We start from the raw sequence: 27167 nt of genomic DNA on the forward strand, positions 1-27167 counted from the left end.
AGGAAAGTGCGCATGGAGACTGTTGTATTCAATCTCGATGCAATTTCTGTGTTTCATCAACACTTTGAAGGTCCACAGATTACAGAATGCCTCCAGATGTGCATCGCAAACTACTACTGGTCTTCCAGGTAACGATCAAAGCGTAGACTGTTTGAGACATTACTCACATGCAGGAAAGTGCGTAAGGTGGCTGTTGTATTCAATCCCGATGCAATTTCTGGGTTTCATCAGCGCTTTGAAGGTCCACAGATTACAGAATGCCTCCAGATGTCCATCGGAAACTACTACTGGTCTTCCAGGGAACGATCAAAACGTAGACAGTTTGAGACATTACTCCCATGGAGGAAAGTGCGCATGGTGACTGTTGTATTGCATACCGATGCAATTTCTGTGTTTCATCAACACTCTGATAGTCCACAGATTACAGAATGCCTCCAGATGTGCATCGGAAACTACTACTGGTCTTCCAGGGAACGATCAAAGCGTAGACTGTTTGAGACATTACTCCTATGGGGGAAAGTGCTCATGGTGACTGTTGTATTCAATCCCGATGCAGTTTCTGTGTTTCATCAACACTCTGAAGGTCCACAGATTACAGAATGCCTCCAGATGTGCATCGGAAACTATTACATTGACTTCCAGGGAACGATCAAAGCGTAGACTGTTTGAGACATTACTCCCATGGAGGAAATTGCGCATGGTGACTGTTGTATTCAATCCCGATGCAATTTCTGTGTTTCATCAACACTCAGATGGTCCACAGATTACAGGATGCCTCCAGATGTGCATCGGAAACTACTACTGGTCTTCCAGGGAACCATCAAAGCGTAGACTGTTTGAGACATTACTCGCATGGAGGAATGTGCGCATGGTGACTGTTGTATTCAATCGAAATGCAATTTCTGTGTTTTATCAACACTCTGAAAGTCCACAGATTACAGAATGCCTCCAGATGTGCATCGGAAACTACTACTGGTGTTCCAGGGAACGATCAAAACGTAGACAGTTTGAGACATTACTCACATGGAGGAATATGCGAATGATGACTGTTGTATTCAATCCCGAGGCGATTTCTGTGTTTCATCAACACTTTGAAGGTCCATAGATTACAGAATGCCTCCAGATGTGCATCGGAAACTACTACTGGTCTTGCAGGGAACGATCAAACCGTAGACTGTTTGAGACATTACTCCCATGGAGGTAAGTGCGCATGGTCACTGTTGTATTCAATCCTGATGCAATTTCTGGGTTGCATTAACACTCTGATAGTCCACACATTATAGAATGCCCCCTGATGTGCATCGGAAACTACTACTGGCCAATTAGGGAACGATCAAAGCGAAAACTGTTTGAGACATTACTCCCATGGAAAAAAGTGCTCATGGTGACTGTTGTATTCAATCCCGATGCAATATCTGTGTTTCATCAACACTTTGTAGGTCGACAGGTTACAGAATGCCTCCAGATTTGCATCGGAAACTACTACTGGTTTTCCAGGGAACGATCAAAGCGTAAACTGTTTGAGACATTACTCCCATGGAGAAAAGTAAACCTGGTGACTGATGTATTCAATCCCGATGCAATTTCTGGGTTTCATCAACACTCTGATAGTCCACAGATTACAAAATGCCTCCTGATGTGCATCGGAAACTACTACAGGTCTTCCAGGGAATGATCAAAGCGTAGACTGTTTGAGACATTACTCCCATGGAGGAAAGTGCGCATGGTGACTGTTGTATTCAATCTCGATGCAATTCTGTGTTTCATCAACTCTTTGAAGGTCCACAGATTACAGAATGCCTCCAGATGTGCATCGGAAACTACTACTGGTCTTCCAGGTAACGATCAAAGCGTAGACTGTTTGAGACATTACTCACATGCAGGAAAGTGCGTAAGGTGGCTGTTGTATTCAATCCCGATGCAATTTCTGTGTTTCATCAACACTTTGAAGGTCCACAGTTTACAGAATGCCTCCAGATGTCCATCGGAAACTACTACTGGTCTTCCAGGGAACGATCAAAACGTAGACACTTTGAGACATTACTCCCATGGAGGAAAGTGCGCATGGTGACTGTTGTATTGCATACCGATGCAATTTCTGTGTTTCATAACACTTTGAAGATCCACAGATTACAGAATGCCTCTAGATGTGCATCGGAAACTACTACTGGTCTTCCAGGGAATGATCAAAGCGTAGACTGTTTGAGACATTACTCCCATGGAGGAAAGTGCGCATGGTGACTGTTGTATTGCATACCGATGCAATTTCTGTGTTTCATCAACACTTTGAAGATCCACAGATTACAGAATGCCTCCAGATGTGCATCGGAAACTACTACTGGTCTTCCAGGGAACGATCAAAGCGTAGACTGTTTGAGACATTACTCCTATGGGGGAAAGTGCTCATGGTGACTGTTGTATTCAATCCCGATGCAGTTTCTGTGTTTCATCAACACTCTGAAGGTCCACAGATTACAGAATGCCTCCAGATGTGCATCGGAAACTATTACATTGACTTCCATTGAACGATCAAAGCGTAGACTGTTTGAGACATTACTCCCATGGAGGAAATTGCGCATGGTGACTGTTGTATTCAATCCTGATGCAATTTCTGTGTTTCATCAACACTCAGATAGTCCACAGATTACAGGATGCCTCCAGATGTGCATCGGAAACTACTACAGGTCTTCCAGGGAACGATAAAAGCGTAGACCGTTTGAGACATTACTCCCATGGAAGAAAGTGCGCATGGTGACTGTTGCATTCAATCCCGAGGCAATTTCTGTGTTTCATCAACACTTTGAAGGTCCACAGATTACAGAATGCTTCCAGATGTGCATCGGAAACTACTACTGGTCTTCCAGGGAACGATCAAAGCGTAGACTTTTTAGACATTACTCACCTGGAGGAGAGTGCGCAAGGTGGCTGTTGTATTCAATCCTGATGCAATTTCTGTGTTTCATCAACACTTTGAAGGTCCACAGATTACAGAATGCCTCCAGATGTGCATCGGAAACTACTACTGGTGTTCCAGGGAACGATCAAAACGTAGACAGTTTGAGACATTACTCCCATGGAGGAAAATGCGAATGATGACTGTTGTATTCAATCCCGAGGCAATTTCTGTGTTTCATCAACTCTGAAGGTCCACAGATTACAGAATGCCTCCAGATTTGCATCGGAAACTATTACATTGACTTCCAGGGAACGATCAAAGCGTAGACTGTTTGAGACATTACTCCCATGGAGGAAATTGCGCATGGTGACTGTTGTATTCAATCCCGATGCAATTTCTGTGTTTGATCAACACTCAGATAGTCCACAGATTACAGAATGAATCCAGATGTGCATCGGAATCTACTACTGGTCTTCCAGGGAACGATCAAAGCGTAGACCGTTTGAGACATTACTCACATGGAGGAAAGTGCGCAAGGTGGCTGTTGTATTCAATTACGATACAATTTCTGTGTTTCATCAACACATTGAAGGTCGACAGGTTACAGAATGCCTCCAGATGTGCATCGGAAACTATTACTGGTCTTCCAGGGAACGATGAAAACGTAGACTATTTGAGACATTACTCCTATGGAGGAAAGTGCTCATGGTGACTGTTGTATTCAATCCCGATGCAGTTTCTGTGTTTCATCAACACTCTGAAGGTCCACAGATTACAGAATGCCTCCAGATTTGCATCGGAAACTATTACATTGACTTCCAGGGAACGATCAAAGCGTAGACTGTTTGAGACATTACTCCCATGGAGGAAATTGCGCATGGTGACTGTTGTATTCAATCCCGATGCAATTTCTGTGTTTCATCAACACTTTGAAGGTCGACAGGTTACAGAATGCCTCCAAATGTGCATCGGAAACTATTACTGGTCTTCCAGGGAACGATCAAAACGTAGACAGTTTGAGACATTACTCCCATTGCGGGAAGTGCGCATGGTGACTGTTGTATTCAATCCCGATGCAATTTCTGTGTTTCATCAACACTCTGATAGTCCACAGATTACAGAATGCCTCCAGATGTGCATCGGAAACTACATCTGGTCTTAAAGGGAAGGATCAAAGCGTAAACTGTTTGAGACATTACTCCCATGGAGAAAAGCCTGCATGGTGCCTGTTGTATACAATCCCGATGCACTGTCTGTGTTTCATCAACACTTTGAAGATCCACAGAATACAGAATGCCTCCAGATGTGCATCGGAAACTACTACTGGTGTTCCAGGGAACGATCAAAACGTAGACAGTTTGAGACATTACTCCCATGGAGGAAAATGCGAATGATGACTGTTGTATTCAATCCCGAGGCAATTTCTGTGTTTCATCAACACTTTGAAGGTCCACAGATTACAGAATGCCTCCAGATGTGCATCGGAAACTACTACTGGTCTTGCAGGGAACGATCAAACCGTAGACTGTTTGAGACATTACTCCCATGGAGGTAAGTGCGCATGGTCACTGTTGCATTCAATCCTGATGCAATTTCTGTGTTTCATCAACACTCTGATAGTCCCCACATTATAGAATGCCCCCAGATGTGCATCGGAAACTACTACTGGTCTTCCAGGGAACGATCAAAGCGTAAACTGTTTGAGACATTACTCCCATGGAGAAAAGTGCACCTGGTGACTGTTGTATTCAATCCCGATGCAATTTCTGGGTTTCATCAACACTCTGATAGTCCACAGATTACAAAATGCCTCCTGATGTGCATCGGAAACTACTACAGGTCTTCCAGGGAATGATCAAAGCGTAGGCTGTTTGAGACATTACTCCCATGGAGGAAAGTGCGCATGGTGACTGTTGTGTTCCATCTCGATGCAATTTCTGTGTTTCATCAACACTTTGAAGGTCCACAGATTACAGAATGCCTCCAGATGTGCATCGGAAACTACTACTGGTCTTCCAGGTAACGATCAAAGCGTAGACTGTTTGAGACATTACTCACATGCAGGAAAGTGCGTAAGGTGGCTGTTGTATTCAATCCCGATGCAATTTCTGTGTTTCATCAGCGCTTTGAAGGTCCACAGATTACAGAATGCCTCCAGATGTCCATCGGAAACTACTACTGGTCTTCCAGGGAACGATCAAAACGTAGACAGTTTGAGACATTACTCCCATGGAGGAAAGTGCGCATGGTGACTGTTGTATTGCATACCGATGCAATTTCTGTGTTTCATCAACACTCTGATAGTCCACAGATTACAGAATGCCTCCAGATGTGCATCGGAAACTACTACTGGTCTTCCAGGGAACGATCAAAGCGTAGACTGTTTGAGACATTACTCCCATGGAGGAAATTGCGCATGGTGACTGTTGTATTCAATCCCGATGCAATTTCTGTGTTTCATCAACACTCAGATGGTCCACAGATTACAGGATGCCTCCAGATGTGCATCGGAAACTACTACTGGTCTTCCAGGGAACCATCAAAGCGTAGACTGTTTGAGACATTACTCGCATGGAGGAATGTGCGCATGGTGACTGTTGTAATGAATCCCAATGCAATTTCTGTGTTTTATCAACACTCTGAAAGTCCACAGATTACAGAATGCCTCCAGATGTGCATCGGAAACTACTACTGGTCTTGCAGGGAACGATCAAACCGTAGACTGTTTGAGACATTACTCCCATGGAGGTAAGTGCGCATGGTCACTGTTGTATTCAATCCTGATGCAATTTCTGGGTTTCATCAACACACTGATAGTCCACACATTATAGAATGCCCCCTGATGTGCATCGGAAACTACTACTGGCCATCCAGGGAACGATCAAAGCGAAAACTGTTTGAGACATTACTCCCCTGGAGAAAAGTGCTCATGGTGACTGTTGTATTCAATCCCGATGCAATATCTGTGTTTCATCAACACTTTGAAGGTCGACAGGTTACAGAATGCCTCCAGATTTGCATCGGAAACTACTACTGGTTTTCCAGGGAACGATCAAAACGTAGACAGTTTGAGACATTACTCCTTTGGAGGAAAGTGCGCATGGTGACTGTTGTATTCCATACTGATGCAATTTCTGTGTTTCATCAACACCATGAAGATCTACAGATTACAGAATGCCTCCAGATGTGCGTCGGAAACTACAACTGGTCTTCCAGGGAACGATCAAAGCGTAGACTGTTTGAGACACTACTCCTATGGAGGAAAGTGCTCATGGTGACTATTGTATTCAATCCCGATGCAGTTTCTGTGTTTCATCAACACTTTGAAGGTCCACAGATTACAGAATGCCTCCAGATGTGCATCGGAAACTACTACTGGTCTTGCAGGGAACGATCAAACCGTAGACTGTTTGAGACATTACTCCCATGGAGGTAAGTGCGCATGGTCACTGTTGTATTCAATCCTGATGCAATTTCTGTGTTTCATCAACTCTCTGATAGTCCCCACATTATAGAATACCCCCAGATGTGCATCGGAAACTACTACTGGTCTTCCAGGGAACGATCAAAGCGTAAACTGTTTGAGACATTACTCCCATGGAGAAAAGTAAACCTGGTGACTGATGTATTCAATCCCGATGCAATTTCTGGGTTTCATCAACACTCTGATAGTCCACAGATTACAAAATGCCTCCTGATGTGCATCGGAAACTACTACAGGTCTTCCAGGGAATGATCAAAGCGTAGACTGTTTGAGACATTACTCCCATGGAGGAAAGTGCGCATGGTGACTGTTGTATTCAGTCTCGATGCAATTCTGTGTTTCATCAACTCTTTGAAGGTCCACAGATTACAGAATGCCTCCAGATGTGCATCGGAAACTACTACTGGTCTTCCAGGTAACGATCAAAGCGTAGACTGTTTGAGACATTACTCACATGCAGGAAAGTGCGTAAGGTGGCTGTTGTATTCAATCCCGATGCAATTTCTGTGTTTCATCAACACTTTGAAGGTCCACAGTTTACAGAATGCCTCCAGATGTCCATCGGAAACTACTACTGGTCTTCCAGGGAACGATCAAAACGTAGACACTTTGAGACATTACTCCCATGGAGGAAAGTGCGCATGGTGACTGTTGTATTGCATACCGATGCAATTTCTGTGTTTCATAACACTTTGAAGATCCACAGATTACAGAATGCCTCTAGATGTGCATCGGAAACTACTACTGGTCTTCCAGGGAACGATCAAAGCGTAGACTGTTTGAGACATTACTCCTATGGGGGAAAGTGCGCATGGTGACTGTTGTATTCAATCGCGATGCAATTTCTGTGTTTCGTCAACACTTTGAAGGTCCACAGATTACAGAATGCCTCCAGATGTGCATCGGAAACTACTACTGGTCTTGCAGGGAACGATCAAACCGTAGACTGTTTGAGACATTACTCCCATGGAGGTAAGTGCGCATGGTCACTGTTGCATTCAATCCTGATAAAATTTCTGTGTTTCATCAACACTCTGATAGCCCCCACATTATAGAATGCCCCCAGATGTGCATCGGAAACTACTACTGGTCTTCCAGGGAACGATCAAAGCGTAAACTGTTTGAGACATTACTCCCATGGAGAAAAGTGCACCTGGTGACTGTTGTATTCAATCCCGATGCAATATCTGGGTTTCATCAACACTCTGATAGTCCACAGATTACAAAATGCCTCCTGATGTGCATCGGAAACTACTACAGGTCTTCCAGGGAATGATCAAAGCGTAGACTGTTTGAGACATTACTCCCATGGAGGAAAGTGCGCATGGTGACTGTTGTATTCAATCTCGATGCAATTTCTGTGTTTCATCAACACTTTGAAGGTCCACAGATTACAGAATGCCTCCAGATGTGCATCGGAAACTACTACTGGTCTTCCAGGTAACGATCAAAGCGTAGACTGTTTGAGACATTACTCACATGCAGGAAAGTGCGTAAGGTGGCTGTTGTATTCAATCCCGATGCAATTTCTGGGTTTCATCAGCGCTTTGAAGGTCCACAGATTACAGAATGCCTCCAGATGTCCATCGGAAACTACTACTGGTCTTCCAGGGAACGATCAAAACGTAGACAGTTTGAGACATTACTCCCATGGAGGAAAGTGCGCATGGTGACTGTTGTATTGCATACCGATGCAATTTCTGTGTTTCATCAACACTCTGATAGTCCACAGATTACAGAATGCCTCCAGATGTGCATCGGAAACTACTACTGGTCTTCCAGGGAACGATCAAAGCGTAGACTGTTTGAGACATTACTCCTATGGTGGAAAGTGCTCATGGTGACTGTTGTATTCAATCCCGATGCAGTTTCTGTGTTTCATCAACACTCTGAAGGTCCACAGATTACAGAATGCCTCCAGATGTGCATCGGAAACTATTACATTGACTTCCAGGGAACGATCAAAGCGTAGACTGTTTGAGACATTACTCCCATGGAGGAAATTGCGCATGGTGACTGTTGTATTCAATCCCGATGCAATTTCTGTGTTTCATCAACACTCAGATGGTCCACAGATTACAGGATGCCTCCAGATGTGCATCGGAAACTACTACTGGTCTTCCAGGGAACCATCAAAGCGTAGACTGTTTGAGACATTACTCGCATGGAGGAATGTGCGCATGGTGACTGTTGTATTCAATCCCAATGCAATTTCTGTGTTTTATCAACACTCTGAAAGTCCACAGATTACAGAATACCTCCAGATGTGCATCGGAAACTACTACTGGTGTTCCAGGGAACGATCAAAACGTAGACAGTTTGAGACATTACTCACATGGAGGAATATGCGAATGATGACTGTTGTATTCAATCCCGAGGCGATTTCTGTGTTTCATCAACACTTTGAAGGTCCATAGATTACAGAATGCCTCCAGATGTGCATCGGAAACTACTACTGGTCTTGCAGGGAACGATCAAACCGTAGACTGTTTGAGACTTTACTCCCATGGAGGTAAGTGCGCATGGTCACTGTTGTATTCAATCCTGATGCAATTTCTGGGTTGCATTAACACTCTGATAGTCCACACATTATAGAATGCCCCCTGATGTGCATCGGAAACTACTACTGGCCAATTAGGGAACGATCAAAGCGAAAACTGTTTGAGACATTACTCCCATGGAAAAAAGTGCTCATGGTGACTGTTGTATTCAATCCCGATGCAATATCTGTGTTTCATCAACACTTTGTAGGTCGACAGGTTACAGAATGCCTCCTGATTTGCATCGGAAACTACTACTGGTTTTCCAGGGAACGATCAAAGCGTAAACTGTTTGAGACATTACTCCCATGGAGAAAAGTAAACCTGGTGACTGATGTATTCAATCCCGATGCAATTTCTGGGTTTCATCAACACTCTGATAGTCCACAGATTACAAAATGCCTCCTGATGTGCATCGGAAACTACTACAGGTCTTCCAGGGAATGATCAAAGCGTAGACTGTTTGAGACATTACTCCCATGGAGGAAAGTGCGCATGGTGACTGTTGTATTCAATCTCGATGCAATTCTGTGTTTCATCAACTCTTTGAAGGTCCACAGATTACAGAATGCCTCCAGATGTGCATCGGAAACTACTACTGGTCTTCCAGGTAACGATCAAAGCGTAGACTGTTTGAGACATTACTCACATGCAGGAAAGTGCGTAAGGTGGCTGTTGTATTCAATCCCGATGCAATTTCTGTGTTTCATCAACACTTTGAAGGTCCACAGTTTACAGAATGCCTCCAGATGTCCATCGGAAACTACTACTGGTCTTCCAGGGAACGATCAAAACGTAGACACTTTGAGACATTACTCCCATGGAGGAAAGTGCGCATGGTGACTGTTGTATTGCATACCGATGCAATTTCTGTGTTTCATAACACTTTGAAGATCCACAGATTACAGAATGCCTCTAGATGTGCATCGGAAACTACTACTGGTCTTCCTGGGAATGATCAAAGCGTAGACTGTTTGAGACATTACTCCCATGGAGGAAAGTGCGCATGGTTACTGTTGTATTCAATCCTGATGCAATTTCTGTGTTTCATCAACACTTTGAAGGTGCACAGATTACAGAATACCTCCAGATGTCCATCGGAAACTACTACTGGTCTTCCAGGGAACGATCAAAACGTAGACAGTTTGAGACATTACTCCCATGGAGGAAAGTGCGCATGGTGACTGTTGTATTGCATACCGATGCAATTTCAGTGTTTCATAACACTTTGAAGATCCACAGATTACAGAATGCCTCTAGATGTGCATCGGAAACTACTACAGGTCTTCCAGGGAACGATCAAAGCGTAGACTGTTTGAGACATTACTCCTATGGGGGAAAGTGCTCATGGTGACTGTTGTATTCCATACCGATGCAATTTCTGTGTTTCATCAACACCATGAAGATCTACAGATTACAGAATGCCTCCAGATGTGCATCGGAAACTACTACTGGTCTTCCAGGGAACGATCAAAGCGTAGACTGTTTGAGACACTACTCCTATGGAGGAAAGTGCTCATGGTGACTATTGTATTCAATCCCGATGCAGTTTCTGTGTTTCATCAACACTTTGAAGGTCCACAGATTACAGAATGCCTCCAGATGTGCATCGGAAACTACTACTGGTCTTGCAGGGAACGATCAAACCGTAGACTGTTTGAGACATTACTCCCATGGAGGTAAGTGCGCATGGTCACTGTTGTATTCAATCCTGATGCAATTTCTGTGTTTCATCAACACTCTGATAGTCCCCACATTATAGAATGCCCCCAGATGTGCATCGGAAACTACTACTGGTCTTCCAGGGAACGATCAAAGCGTAAACTGTTTGAGACATTACTCCCATGGAGAAAAGTAAACCTGGTGACTGTTGTATTCAATCCCGATGCAATTTCTGGGTTTCATCAACACTCTGATAGTCCACAGATTACAAAATGCCTCCTGATGTGCATCGGAAACTACTACAGGTCTTCCAGGGAATGATCAAAGCGAAGACTGTTTGAGACATTACTCCCATGGAGGAAAGTGCGCATGGTTACTGTTGTATTCAATCCCGATGCAATTTCTGTGTTTCATCAACACTTTGAAGGTCCACAGATTACAGAATGCCTCCAGATGTCCATCGGAAACTACTACTGGTCTTCCAGGGAACGATCAAAACGTAGACAGTTTGAGACATTACTCCCATGGAGGAAAGTGCGCATGGTGACTGTTGTATTCAATCCCGATGCAGTTTCTGTGTTTCATCAACACTCTGAAGGTCCACAGATTACAGAATGCCTCCAGATGTGCATCGGAAACTATTACATTGACTTCCAGGAAACGATCAAAGCGTAGACTGTTTGAGACATTACTCACATGGAGGGATATGCGAATGATGACTGTTGTATTCAAACCCGAGGCGATTTCTGTGTTTCATCAACACTTTGAAGGTCCACAGATTACAGAATGCCTCCAGATGTGCATCGGAAACTACTACTGGTCTTGCAGGGAACGATCTAACCGTAGCCGGTTTGAGACATTACTAACATGGAGGAAAGTACGCATGGTGACTGTTGTATTCAATCCTGATGCAATTTCTGTGTTTCATCAACACTTTGATGATCTACAGATTACAGAATGCCTCCAGATGTGCATCGGAGACTACTACTGGTCTTCCAGGGAACGATGAAAGCGTAGACTGTTTGAGACACTACTCCTATGGAGAAAAGTGCACCTGGTGACTATTGTATTCAATCCCGATGCAGTTTCTGTGTTTCATCAACACTCTGATAATCCACACATTACAGAATGCCTCCAGATGTGCATCGGAAACTATTACATTGACTTCAAGGGAACGATCAAAACGTAAACTGTTTGAGACATTACTCCCATGGAGAAAAGCCTGCATGGTGCCTGTTGTATACAATCCCGATGCACTTTCTGTGTTTCATCAACACTTTGAAGGTCCACAGATTACAGAATGCATCCAGATGTGCATCGGAAACTACTACTGGTGTTCCAGGGAACGATCAAAACGTAGACAGTTTGAGACATTACTCCCATGGAGGAAAGTGGGCATAGTGACTGTTGTATTCAATCCCGATGCAATTTCTGAGTTTCATCAACACTTTGAAGGTCCACAGATTACAGAATGCCTCCAGATGTGAATCGGAAACTACTACTGGTCTTCCAGGGAACGATCAAAGCGTAGACTGTTTGAGACATTACTCACATGGAGGAAAGTGCGCAAGGTGGCTGTTGTATTCAATTACGATGCAATTTCTGTGTTTCATCAACTCTCTGATATTCCACACATTGTAGAATGCCCCACAGATGTGCATCGGAAACTACTACTGGACTTCCAGGGAACGATCAAAGCGTAAACTGTTTGAGACATTACTCCCATGGAGAAAAGAGCACATGATGACTGTTGTATTCAATCCCGATGCCATTTCTGTGTTTCATCAACACTTTGAATTTCGACAGGTTACAGAATGCCTCCAGATGTGCATCGGAAACTATTACTGGTCTTCCAGGGAACGATCAAAACGTAGACAGTTTGAGACATTACTCCCATGGGGAAAATTGCACATGGTGACTGTTGTATTCAATCCCGATGCAATTTCTGTGTTTCATCAACACTCTCATAGTCCACATATTACAAAATGCCTCCAGATGTGCATTGGAAACTACTACTGGTCTGCCAGGGAACGATCAAAGCGTAGACTGTTTGAGACATTACTCCCATTGAGGAAAGTGCGCATGGTGACTGTTGTTTTCAATCATGATGCAATTTCTGTGTTTCATCAACACTTTGAAGGTCCACAGATTACAGAATGCCTCCAGATGTGAATCGGAAACTACTACTGGTCTTCCAGGGAACGATCAAAGCGTAGACTGTTTGAGACATTACTCACATGGAGGAAAGTGCGCAAGGTGGCTGTTGTATTCAATTACGATGCAATTTCTGTGTTTCATCAACACTTTGAAGGTCGACAGGTTACAGAATGCCTCCAGATGTGCATCGGAAACTACTACTGGTGTTCCAGGGAACGATTAAAACGTAGACAGTTTGAGACATTACTCCCATGGAGGAAAATGCGAATGATGACTGTTGTATTCAATCCCGAGGCAATTTCTGTGTTTCATCAACACTTTGAAGGTCCACAGATTACAGAATGCCTCCAGATGTGCATCGGAAACTACTACTGGTCTTGCAGGAAACGATCAAACCGTAGACTGTTTGAGACATTACTCCCATGGAAGTAAGTGCGCATGGTCACTGTTGTATTCAATCCTGATGCAATTTCTGTGTTTCATCAACACTCTGATAGTCCCCACATTATAGAATGCCCCCAGATGTGCATCGAAAACTACTACTGGTCTTCCAGGGAACGATCAAAACGTAGACAGTTTGAGACATTACTCCCATGGAGGAAAATGCGAATGATGTCTGTTGTATTCAATCCCGATGATATTTCTGTGTTTAATCAACACTCTGTTTGTCCACAGATTACAGAATGCCACCAGATGTGCATCCGAAACTACTACTGGTCTTGCAGGGAACGATCTAACCGTAGACTCTTTGAGACATTACACCCATGGAGGAAAGTGCGCAAGGTGGCTGTTGTATTCATCCTGATGCAATTTCTGTGTTTCATCAACACTTTGAAGGTCCACAGATTACAGAATGCCTCCAGATGTGCATCGGAAACTACTACTGGTGTTCCAGGGAACGATCAAAACGTAGACAGTTTGACACATTACTCCCATGGAGGAAAATGCGAATGATGACTGTTGTATTCAATCCCGAGGCAATTTCTGTGTTTCATCAACACTTTGAAGGTCCACAGATTACAGAATGAATCCAGATGTGCATCGGAAACTACTACTGGTCTTCCAGGGACCGATCAAAGCGTAGACTGTTTGAGACATTACTCACATGGAGGAAAGTGCGCAAGGTGGCTGTTGTATTCAATTACGATGCAATTTCTGTGTTTCAGCAACACTTTGAAGGTCGACAGGTTACAGAATGCCTCCAGATGTGCATCGGAAACTATTACTGGTCTTCCAGGGAACGATCAAAACGTAGACTATTTGAGACATTACTCCTATGGGGGAAAGTGCTCATGGTGACTGTTGTATTCAATCCCGATGCAGTTTCTGTGTTTCATCAACACTCTGAAGGTCCACGGATTACAGAATGCCTCCAGATTTGCATCGGAAACTATTACATTGACTTCCAGGGAACGATCAAAGCGTAGACTGTTTGAGACATTACTCCCATGGAGGAAATTGCGCATGGTGACTGTTGTATTCAATCCCGATGCAATTTCTGTGTTTGATCAACACTCAGATAGTCCACAGATTACAGGATGCCTCCAGATGTGCATCGGAAACTACTACTGCTCTTCCAGGGAATGATCAAAGCGTAGACTGTTTGAGACATTACTCCCATGGAGGAAAGTGCGCATGGTGACTGTTGTATTCAATCCTGATGCAATTTCTGTGTTTCATCAACTCTCTGATATTCCACACATTGTAGAATGCCCCTCAGATGTGCATCGAAACTACTACTGGACTTCCAGGGAACGATCAAAGCGTAAACTGTTTGAGACATTACTCCCATGGAGAAAAGAGCACATGGTGACTGTTGTATTCAATCCCGATGCAATTTCTGTGTTTCATCAACACTTTGAATTTCGACAGGTTACAGAATGCCTCCAGATGTGCATCGGTAACTATTACTGGTCTTCCAGGGAACGATCAAAACGTAGACAGTTTGAGACATTACTCCCATGGGGAAAATTGCACATGGTGACTGTTGTATTCAATCCCGATGCAATTTCCGTGTTTCATCAACACTCTCATAGTCCACATATTACAAAATGACTCCAGATGTGCATTTTAAACTACTACAGGTCTGCCAGGGAACGATCAAAGCGTAGACTGTTTGAGACATTACTCCCATTGAGGAAAGTGCGCATGGTGACTGTTGTTTTCAATCGCGATGCAATTTCTGTGTTTCATCAACACTTTGAAGGTCCACAGATTACAGAATGCCTCCAGATGTGAATCGGAAACTACTACTGGTCTTCCAGGGAACGATCAAAGCGTAGACTGTTTGAGACATTACTCACATGGAGGAAAGTGCGCAAGGTGGCTGTTGTATTCAATTACGATGCAATTTCTGTGTTTCATCAACACTTTGAAGGTCCACAGATTACAGAATGCCTCCAGATGTGCATCGGAAACTACTACTGGTGTTCCAGGGAACGATCAAAACGTAGACAGTTTGAGACATTACCCCCATGGAGGAAAATGCGAATGATGACTGTTGTATTCAATCCCGAGGCAATTTCTGTGTTTCATCAACACTTTGAAGGTCCACAGATTACAGAATGAGTCCAGATGTCCATCGGAAACTACTACTGGTCTTCCAGGGAACGATCAAAACGTAGACAGTTTGAGACATTACTCCCATGGAGGAAAGTGCGCATGGTGACTGTTGTATTCAATCCCGATGCAATATCTGTGTTTCATCAACACTCAGATAGTCCACAGATTACAGGATGCCTCCAGATGTGCATCGGAAACTACTACTGGTCTTCCAGGGAACCATCAAAGCGTAGACTGTTTGAGACATTACTCGCATGGAGGAATGTGCGCATGGTGACTGTTGTATTCAATCCCGATGCAATTTCTGTGTTTTATCAACACTCTGAAAGTCCACAGATTACAGAATGCCTCCAGATGTGCATCGGAAACTACTACTGGTGTTCCAGGGAACGATCAAAACGTAGACAGTTTGAGACATTACTCACATGGAGGAATATGCGAATGATGACTGTTGTATTCAAACCCGAGGCGATTTCTGTGTTTCATCAACACTTTGAAGGTCCACAGATTACAGAATGCCTCCAGATGTGCATCGGAAACTACTACTGGTCTTGCAGGGAACGATCTAACCGTAGACTGTTTGAGACATTACTCCCATGGAGAAAAGTGCGCATGGTGACTGTTGTATTCAATCCTGATGCAATTTCTGTGTTTCATCAACACTCTGATAGTCCACACATTATAGAATGCCCCCAGATGTGCATCGGAAACTACTACTGGTCATCCAGGGAACGATCAAAGCGTAAACTGTTTGAGACATTACTCCCATGGAGAAAAGTGCTCATGGTGACTGTTGTATTCAATCCCAATGCAATTTCTGTGTTTCATCAACACTCTGATAGTCCACAGATTACAGAATGCCTCCAGATGTGCATCGGAAACTACTACTGGTCTTCCAGGGAACGATCAAATCGTAGACTGTTTGAAACATTACTCACATGGAGGAAAGTGCGCAAGGTGGCTGTTGTATTCAATCCCGATGCAATTTCTGTGTTTCATCAACACTTTGAAGATCTACAGATTACAGAATGCCTCCAGATGTGCATCGGAAACTACTACTGGTCTTCCAGGGAACGATCAAAGCGTAGACTGTTCGAGACACTACTCCTATGGAGGAAAGTGCTCATGGTGACTATTGTATTCAATCCCGATGCAGTTTCTGTGTTTCATCAACACTCTGATAGTCCACACATTAAAGAATGCCTCCAGATGTGCATCGGAAACTATTACATTGACTTCTAGGGAACGATCAAAGCGTAGACTGTTTGAGACATTACTCCCATGGAGTAAATTGCGCATGGTGACTGTTGTATTCAATCCCGATGCAATTTCTGTGTTTCATCAACACTCTGATAGTCCACAGATTACAGAATGCCTCCAGATGTGCATCGGAAACTACTACGAGTCTTCAAGGGAACGATCAAAACGTAAACTGTTTGAGACATTACTCCCATGGAGAAAAGCCTGCATGGTGCCTGTTGTATACAATCCCGATGCACTTTCTGTGTTTCATCAACACTTTGAAGGTCCACAGATTACAGAATGCATCCAGAGGTGCATCGGAAACTACTACTGGTGTTCCAGGGAACGATCAAATCGTAGACAGTTTGAGACATTACTCCCATGGAGGAAAATGCAAATGATGACTGTTGTATTCAATCCCGATGATATTTCTGTGTTTAATCAACACTCTGTTTGTCCACAGATTACAGAATGCCTCCAGATGTGCATCGGAAACTACTACTGGTCTTCCAGGAAACGATCAAAGCGTAGACACTTTGAGACATTACTCCTATGGAGGAAAGTGCTCATGGTGACTGTTGTATTCAATCCCGATGCAGTTTCTGTGTTTCATCAACACTCTGATAGTCCACAGATAACAGAATGCCTACAGATGTGCATCGGAAACTATTACATTGACTTCCAGGGAACGATCAAAGCGTAGACTGTTTGAGACATTACTCCCATGGATGAAAGTGCGCATGGTGACTGTTGTATTCAATCCTGATGCAATTTCTGTGTTTCATCAACTCTCTGATATTCCACACATTGTAGAATGCCCCACAGATGTGCATCGGAAACTACTACTGGACTTCCAGGGAACGATCAAAGCGTAAACTGTTTGAGACATTACTCCCATGGAGAAAAGATCACATGGTGACTGTTGTATTCAATCCCGATGCCATTTCTGTGTTTCATCAACACTTTGAATTTCGACAGGTTACAGAATGCCTCCAGATGTGTATCGGAAACTATTACTGGTCTTCCAGGGAACGATCAAAACGTAGACAGTTTGAGACATTACTCCCATGGGGAAAATTGCACATGGTGACTGTTGTATTCAATCCCGATGCAATTTCTGTGTTTCATCAACACTCTCATAGTCCACATATTACAAAATGCCTCCAGATGTGCATTGGAAACTACTACAGGTCTGCCAGTGAACGATCAAAGCGTAGACTGTTTGAGACATTACTCCCATTGAGGAAAGTGCGCAAGGTGGCTGTTGTATTCAATTACGATGCAATTTCTGTGTTTCATCAACACTTTGAAGGTCGACAGGTTACAGAATGCCTCCAGATGTGCATCGGAAACTACTACTGGTGTTCCAGGGAACGATCAAAACATAGACAGTTTGAGACATTACTCCCATGGAGGAAAATGCGAATGATGACTGTTGTATTTAATCCCGAGGCAATTTCTGTGTTTCATCAACACTTTGAAGGTCCACAGATTACAGAATGCCTCCAGATGTGCATCGGAAACTACTACTGGTCTTGCAGGGAACGATCAAACCGTAGACTGTTTGAGACATTACTCCCATGGAGGTAAGTGCGCATGGTCACTGTTGTATTCAATCCTGATGCAATATCTGTGTTTCATCAACACTCTGATAGTCCCCACATTATAGAATGCCCCCAGATGTGCATCGTAAACTACTACTGGTTTTCCAGGGAACGATCAAAGCGTAAACTGTTTGAGACATTACTCCCATGGAGAAAAGTAAACCTGGTGACTGTTGTATTCAATCCCGATGCAATTTCTGGGTTTCATCAACACTCTGATAGCCCACAGATTACAAAATGCCTCCTGATGTGCATCGGAAACTACTACAGGTCTTCCAGGGAATGATCAAAGCGTAGACTGTTTGAGACATTACTCCCATGGAGGAAAGTGCGCATGGTGACTGTTGTATTCAATCTCGATGCAATTTCTGTGTTTCATCAACACTTTGAAGGTCCACAGATTACAGAATGCCTCCAGATGTGCATCGGAAACTACTACTGGTCTTCCAGGTAACGATCAAAGCGTAGACTGTTTGAGACATTACTCACATGCAGGAAAGTGCGTAAGGTGGCTGTTGTATTCAATCCCGATGCAATTTCTGTGTTTCATCAACACTTTGAAGGTCCACAGATTACAGAATGCCTCCAGATGTCCATCGGAAACTACTACTGGTCTTCCAGGGAACGATCAAAACGTAGACAGTTTGAGACATTACTCCCATGGAGGAAAGTGCGCATGGTGACTGTTGTATTGCATACCGATGCAATTTCTGTGTTTCATAACACTTTGAAGATCCACAGATTACAGAATGCCTCTAGATGTGCATCGGAAACTACTACTGGTCTTCCAGGGAACGATCAAAGCGTAGACTGTTTGAGACATTACTCCTATGGGGGAAAGTGCTCATGGTGACTGTTGTATTCAATCCCGATGCAGTTTCTGTGTTTCATCAACACTCTGAAGGTCCACAGATTACAGAATGCCTCCAGATGTGCATCGGAAACTATTACATTGACTTCCAGGGAACGATCAAAGCGTAGACTGTTTGAGACATTACTCCCATGGAGGAAATTGCGCATGGTGACTGTTGTATTCAATCCCGATGCAATTTCTGTGTTTCATCAACACTCAGATAGTCCACAGATTACAGGATATCTCCAGATGTGCATCGGAAACTACTACTGGTCTTCCAGGGAACCATCAAAGCGTAGACTGTTTGAGACATTACTCGCATGGAGGAATGTGCGCATGGTGACTGTTGTATTCAATCCCGATGCAATTTCTGTGTTTTATCAACACTCTGAAAGTCCACAGATTACAGAATGCCTCCAGATGTGCATCGGAAACTACAACTGGTGTTCCAGGGAACGATCAAAACGTAGACAGTTTGAGACATTACTCACATGCAGGAATATGCGAATGATGACTGTTGTATTCAATCACGAGGCGATTTCTGTGTTTCATCAACACTTTGAAGGTCCACAGATTACAGAATTCCTCCAGATGTGCATCGGAAACTACTACTGGTCTTGCAGGGAACGATCTAACCGTAGACTGTTTGAGACATTACTCCCATGGAGGAAAGTGCGCATGGTGACTGTTGTATTCAATCCTGATGCAATTTCTGTGTTTCATCAATACTCTGATAGTCCACACATTATAGAATGCCCCCAGATGTGCATCGGAAACTACTACTGGTCATCCAGGGAACGATCAAAGCGTAAACTGTTTGAGACATTACACCCATGGAGAAAAGTGCTCATGGTGACTGTTGTATTCAATCCCAATGCAATTTCTGTGTTTCATCAACACTTTGAAGGTCCACAGATTACAGAATGCCTCCAGATGTGCATCGGAAACTACTACTGGTCTTCCAGGGAACGATCAAATCGTAGACTGTTTGAGACATTACTCACATGGAGGAAAGTGCGCAAGGTGGCTGTTGTATTCAATTACGATGCAATTTCTGTGTTTCATCAACACTTTGAAGATCTACAGATTACAGAATGCCTCCAGATGTGCATCGGAAACTACTACTGGTCTTCCAGGGAACGATCAAAGCGTAGACTGTTTGAGACACTACTCCTATGGAGGAAAGTGCTCATGGTGACTATTGTATTCAATCCCGATGCAGTTTCTGTGTTTCATCAACACTTTGAAGGTCCACAGATTACAGAATGCATCCAGATGTGCATCGGAAACTACTACTGGTGTTCCAAGGAACGATCAAAACGTAGACAGTTTGAGACATTATTCCCATGGAGGAAAATGCGAATGATGACTGTTGTATTCAATCCCGATGATATTTCTGTGTTTAATCAACACTCTGTTTGTCCACAGATTACAGAATGCCTCCTGATGTGCATCGGAAACTACTACTGGTCTTGCAGGGAACGATCTAACCGTAGACTCTTTGAGACATTACACCCATGGAGGAAAGTGCGCATGGTGACTGTTGTATTCAATCCCGATGCAATTTCTGTGTTTCATCAACACTTTGAAGGTACACAGATTACAGAATGCCTTCAGATGTGCATCGGAAACTACTACTGGTCTTCCAGGGAACGATCAAAGCGTAAACTGTTTGAGACATTACAACCATGGAGGAAAGTGGGCATGGTGACTGTTGTATTCAATCCCAATCCAATATCTGTGTTTCATCAACACTCTGATAGTCCACAGATTACAGAATGATTCCAGATGTGCATCGGAAACTACTACTGGTCTTCCAGGGAACGATCAAAGCGTAAACTGTTTGATACATTACACCAATCGAGGAAAGTGCGCATGGTGACAGTTGTATTCAATCCCGATGCAATTTCTGTGTTTCATCAAGACTCTGATAGTTCACAGATTACAAAATGCCTCCAGATGTGCATCGGAAACTACTACTGGTCTTCCAGGGAACGATCAAAGCGTAAACTGTTTGAGACATTACATCCATGGAGGAAAGTGCGCATTTTGACTGTTGTATTCAATCCCGATGCAATATCTGTGTTTCATCAACACTCTGATAGTCCACAGATTACAAAATTCCTCCAGATGTGCATCGGAAATTACTACTGGTCTTCCAGGGAACGATCAAAGCGTAAACTGTTTGATACATTACACCAATCGAGAAAAGTGCGCATGGTGACAGTTGTATTCAATCCCGATGCAATTTCTGTGTTTCATCAAGACTCTGATAGTTCACAGATTACAAAATGCCTCCAGATGTGCATCGGAAACTACTACTGGTCTTCCAGGGAACGATCAAAGCGTAAACTGTTTGAGACATTACATCCATGGAGGAAAGTGCGCATTTTGACTGTTGTATTCAATCCCGATGCAATATCTGTGTTTCATCAACACTCTGATAGTCCACAGATTACAAAATTCCTCCAGATGTGCATCGGAAATTACTACAGGTCTTCCAGGGAACGATCAAAGCGTAGACACTTTGAGACATTACTCCTATGGAGGAAAGTGCTCATGGTGATTGTTGTATTCAATCCCGATGCAGTTTCTGTGTTTCATCAACACTCTGATAGTCCACAGATAACAGAATGCTTCCAGATGTGCATCGGAAACTATTACATTGACTTCCAGGGAACGATCAAAGCGTAGACTGTTTGAGACATTACTCCCATGGAGGAAAGTGCGCATGGTGACTGTTGTATTCAATCCTGATGCAATTTCTGTGTTTCATCAACACTCTGATATTCCACACATTGTAGAATGCCCCCAGATGTGCATCGGAAACTACTACTGGACTTCCAGGGAACGATCAAAGCGTAAACTGTTTGAGACATTACTCCCATGGAGAAAAGAGCACATGGTGACTGTTGTATTCAATCCCGATGGAATTTCTGTGTTTCATAAACACTCTGATAGTCCACATATTACAAAATGCTCCCAGATGTGCATTGGTAACTACCACAGGTCTTCCAGGGAACGATCAAAGCGTAGACTGTTTCAGACATTTCTCCCATGGAGGAAAGTGCGCATGGTGACTGTTGTATTCAATCGCGATGCAATTTCTGTGTTTCATCAACACTTTGAAGGTCCACAGATTACAGAATGCCTCCAGATGTGCATCGGAAACTACTACTGGTCTTCCAGGGAACGATCAAAGCGTAGACTGTTTGAGACATTACTCACATGGTGGAAAGTGCGCAAGGTGGCTGTTGTATTCAATCCCGATGCAATTTCTGTGTTTCATCAACACTTTGAAGGTCGGCAGGTTACAGAATTCCTCCAGATGTGCATCGGAAACTACTACTGGTCTTCCAGGGAACGATCAAAGCGTAGACTGTTTGAGACATTACTCCTAAGGAGGAAAGTGCTCATAGTGACTGTTGTATTCAATCCCGATGCAATTTCTGTGTTTCATCAACACTCTGATAGTCCCCAGATTACAGAATGCCTCCAGATGTGCATCCGAAACTACTACTGGTCTTCCAGGGAACGATCAAAGCGTAGACTGTTTGAGACATTACTCCTATGGAGGAAAGTGCTCATGGTGACTGTTGTATTCAATCCCGATGCTGTTTCTGTGTTTCATCAACATTCTGAAGGTCCACAGATTACAGAATGCCTCCAGATGTGCATCGGAAACTATTACATTGACTTCCAGGGAAAGATCAAAGCATAGACTGTTTGAGACATAACTCCCATGGAGGAAATTGCGCATGGTGACTGTTGTATTCAATCCCGATGCAATTTCTGTGTTTTATCAACACTCTGAAAGTCCACAGATTACAGAATGCCTCCAGATGTGCATCGGAAACTACTACTGGTCTTCAAGGGAACGATCAAAGCGTAAACTGTTTGAGACATTACTCCTATGGAGAAAAGCCTGCATGGTGCCTGTTGTATACAATCCCGATGCACTTTCTGTGTTTCATCAACACTTTGAAGGTCCACAGATTACAGAATGCCCCAGATGTGCATCGGAAACTACTACAGGTCTTCCAGGGAACGATCAAAGCGTAGAATGTTTGAGACATTACTCCCATGGAGGAAAGTGCGCATGGTGACTGTTGTATTCAATCCCAATGCAATATCTGTGCTTCATCAACACTCTGATACTCCACAGATTACAAAATGCCTCCAGATGTGCATCGGAAATTACTACAGGTCTTCCAGGGAACGATCAAAGCGTAGACTCTTTGAGACATTACACCTATGGAGGAAAGTGCTCATGGTCACTGTTGTATTCTATCCCGATGCAGATTCTGTGTTTCATCAACACTCTGATAGTCCACAGATTACAGAATGCCTCCAGATGTTCATCGGAAACTATTACATTGACTTCCAGGGAACGATCAAAGCGTAGACTGTTTGAGACATTACTCCCATGGAGGAAAGTGCGCATGGTGACTGTTGTATTCAATCCCAATGCAATATCTGTGTTTCATCAACACTCTGATAGTCCACAGATTACAAAATGCCTCCAGATGTGCATCGGAAATTACTACAGGTCTTCCAGGGAACGATAAAATCGTAGACACTTTGAGACATTACTCCTATGGAGGAAAGTGCTCATGGTGACTGTTGTATTCTATCCCGATGCATATTCTGTGTTTCATCAACACTCTTATAGTCCACAGATTACAGAATGCCTCCAGATGTGCATCGGAAACTATTACATTGACTTCCAGGGAACGATCAAAGCGTAGACTGTTTGAGACATTACTCCCATGGAGGAAAGTGCGCATGGTGACTGTTGTATTCAATCCTGATGCAATTTCTGTGTTTCATCAACACTCTGATATTCTACACATAGTAGAATGCCCCGAGATGTGCATCGGAAACTACTACTGGACTTCCAGGGAACGATCAAAGCGTAAACTGTTTGAGACATTACTCCCATGGAGAAAAGAGCACATGGTGACTGTTGTATTCAATCCCGACGCAATTTCTGTGTTTCATTAACACTCTGATAGTCCACATATTACAAAATGCTCCCAGATGTGCATCGGTAACTACTACAGGTCTTCCAGGGAACGATCAAAGCGTAGACTGTTTGAGACATTTCTCCCATGGAGAAAAGTGCACATGGTGACTGTTGTATTCCATCCCGATGCAATTTCTGGGTTTCATCAACACTCTGATAGTCCACAGATTACAAAATGCCTCTGATGTGCATCGGAAACTACTACAGGTATTCCAGGGAACGATCAAAGCGTAGAATGTTTGAAACATTACTCCCGTGGAGGAAAGTGCGCTCGGTAACTGTTGTATTAAATCCCAATGCAATATCTGTGTTTCATCAACACTCTGATAGTCCACAGATAACAAAATGCCTCCAGATGTGCATCGGAAATTACTACAGGTCTTCCAGGGAACGATCAAAGCGTATACTCTTTGAGACATTACTCCTATGGAGGAAAGTGCTCATGGTCACTGTTGTATTCTATCCCGATGCAGATTCTGTGTTTCATCAGCACTCTGATAGTCCACAGATTACAGAATGCCTCCAGATGTGCATCGGAAACTATTACATTGACTTCCAGGGAACGATCAAAGCGTAGACTGTTTGAGACATTACTCCCATGGAGGAAAGTGCGCATGGTGACTGTTGTATTCAATCCTGATGCAATTTCTGTGTTTCATCAACACTCTGATATTCTACACATTGTAGAATGCCCCCAGATGTGCATCGGAAACTACTACTGGACTTCCAGGGAACGATCAAAGCGTAAACTGTTTGAGACATTACTGCCATGGAGAAAAGAGCACATGGTGACTGTTGTATTCAATCCCGATGCAATTTCTGTGTTTAATTAACACTCTGATAGTCCACATATTACAAAATGCTCCCAGATGTGCATCGGTAATTACTTCACGTCTTCCAGGGAACGATCAAAGCGTAGACTGTTTGGGACATTTCTCCCATGGAGGAAAGTGCGCATGGTGACTGTTGTATTCAATCGCGATGCAATTTCTGTGTTTCATCAACACTTTGAAGGTCCACAGATTACAGAATGCCTCCAGATGTGCATCGGAAACTACTACTGGTCTTCAAGGGAACGATCAAAGCGTAAACTGTTTCAGACATTACTCCTATGGAGAAAAGCCTGCATGGTGCCTGTTGTATACAATCCCGATGCACATTCTGTGTTTCATCAACACTTTGAAGGTCCACAGATTACAGAATGCCTCCAGATGTGCATCGGAAACTACTACTGGTCTTGCAGGGAACGATCTAATCGTAGACTGTTGGAGAAATTACTCCCATGGAGGAAAGTGCGCATGGTGACTGTTGTATTCAATCCTGATGCAATTTCTGTGTTTCATCAACACCCTGATAGTCCACACATTATAGAATGCCCCCAGATGTGCATCGGAAACTACTACTGGTCTTCCAGGGAACGATCAAAGCATAACTGTTTGAGACATTACTCCCATGGAGAAAAGTGCACATGGTGACTGTTGTATTCCATCCCGATGCAATTTCTGGGTTTCATCAACATTCTGATAGTCCACAGATTACAAAATGCCTCTGATGTGCATCGGAAACTACTACTGGTATTCCAGGGAACGATCAAATCGTAGACAGTTTGAGACATTACTCCCATGGAGGAAAATGCGAATGATGACTGATGTATTCAATCCCGAGGCAATTTCTGTGTTTCATCAACACTTTGAAGGTCCACAGATTACAGAATGCCTCCAGATGTGCATCGGAAACTACTACTGGTATTGCAGGGAACGATCTAACCGTAGACTGTTTGAGACATTACTCCCTTGGAGGAAAGTGCGCATGGTCACTGTTGTATTCAATCCTGATGCAATTTCTGTGTTTCATCAACACCCTGATAGTCCACACATTATAGAATGCCCCCAGATGTGCATCGGAAACTACTACTGGTATTCCAGGGAACGATCAAAGCATAATTGTTTGAGACATTACTCCCATGGAGGAAAGTGCGCATGGTGACTGTTGTATTCAATCCCAATGCAATATCTGTGTTTCATCAACACTCTGATAGTCCACAGATTACAAAATGCCTCCAGATGTGCATCGGAAATTACTACAGGTCTTCCAGAAAACGATCAAAGCGTAGACTCTTTGAGACATTACTCCTATGGAGGAAAGTGCTCATGGTGACTGTCGTATTCTATCCCGATGCAGATTCTGTGTTTCATCAACACTCTGATAGTCCACAGATTACAGAATGCCTCCAGATGTGCATCGGAAACTATTACATTGACTTCCAGGGAACGATCAAAGCGTAGACTGTTTGAGACATTACTCCCATGGAGAAAAGAGCACATGGTGACTGTTGTATTCAATCCCGATGCAATTTCTGTGTTTCATTAACACTCTGATAGTCCACATATTACAAAATGCTCCCAGTTGTGCATCGGTAACTACTACAGGTCTTCCAGGGAACGATCAAAGCGTAGACTGTTTGAGACATTTCTCCCATGGAGGAAAGTGCGCATGGTGACTGTTGTATTCAATCGCGATGCAATTTTTGTGTTTCATCAACACTTTGAAGGTCCACAGATTACAGAATGCCTCCAGATGTGCATCGGAAACTACTACTGGTCTTCCAGGGAACTATCAAAGCGTAGACTGTTTGAGACATTACTCACATGGAGGAAAGTGCGCAAGGTGGCTGTTGTATTCAATCCCGATGCAATTTCTGTGTTTCATCAACACTTTGAAGGTCGACAGTTTACAGAATGCCTCCAGATGTGCATCGGAAACTACTACTGGTCTACCAGGGAACGATCAAAACGTAGACAGTTTGAGACATTACTCCCATGGAGGAAAGTGCGCATGATGACTGTTGTATTCCATACCGATGCAATTTCTGTGTTTCATCAACACTTTGAAGATCCACAGATTACAGAATGCCTCCAGATGTGCATCGAAAACTACTACTGGTCTTCCAGGGATCGATCAAAGCGTAGACTGTTTGAGACATTACTCCTATGGAGGAAAGTGCTCATGGTGACTGTTGTATTCAATCCCGATGCAGTTTCTGTGTTTCATCAACACTTTGAAGGTCCACAGATTACAGAATGCCTCCAGATGTGCATCGGAAACTACTACTGGTCTTCCAGGGAACTATCAAAGCGTACA

This window comes from Schistocerca gregaria, chromosome 9 (genome assembly GCF_023897955.1).
Source record: "Schistocerca gregaria isolate iqSchGreg1 chromosome 9, iqSchGreg1.2, whole genome shotgun sequence".
Classification (NCBI taxonomy): domain Eukaryota; kingdom Metazoa; phylum Arthropoda; class Insecta; order Orthoptera; family Acrididae; genus Schistocerca; species Schistocerca gregaria.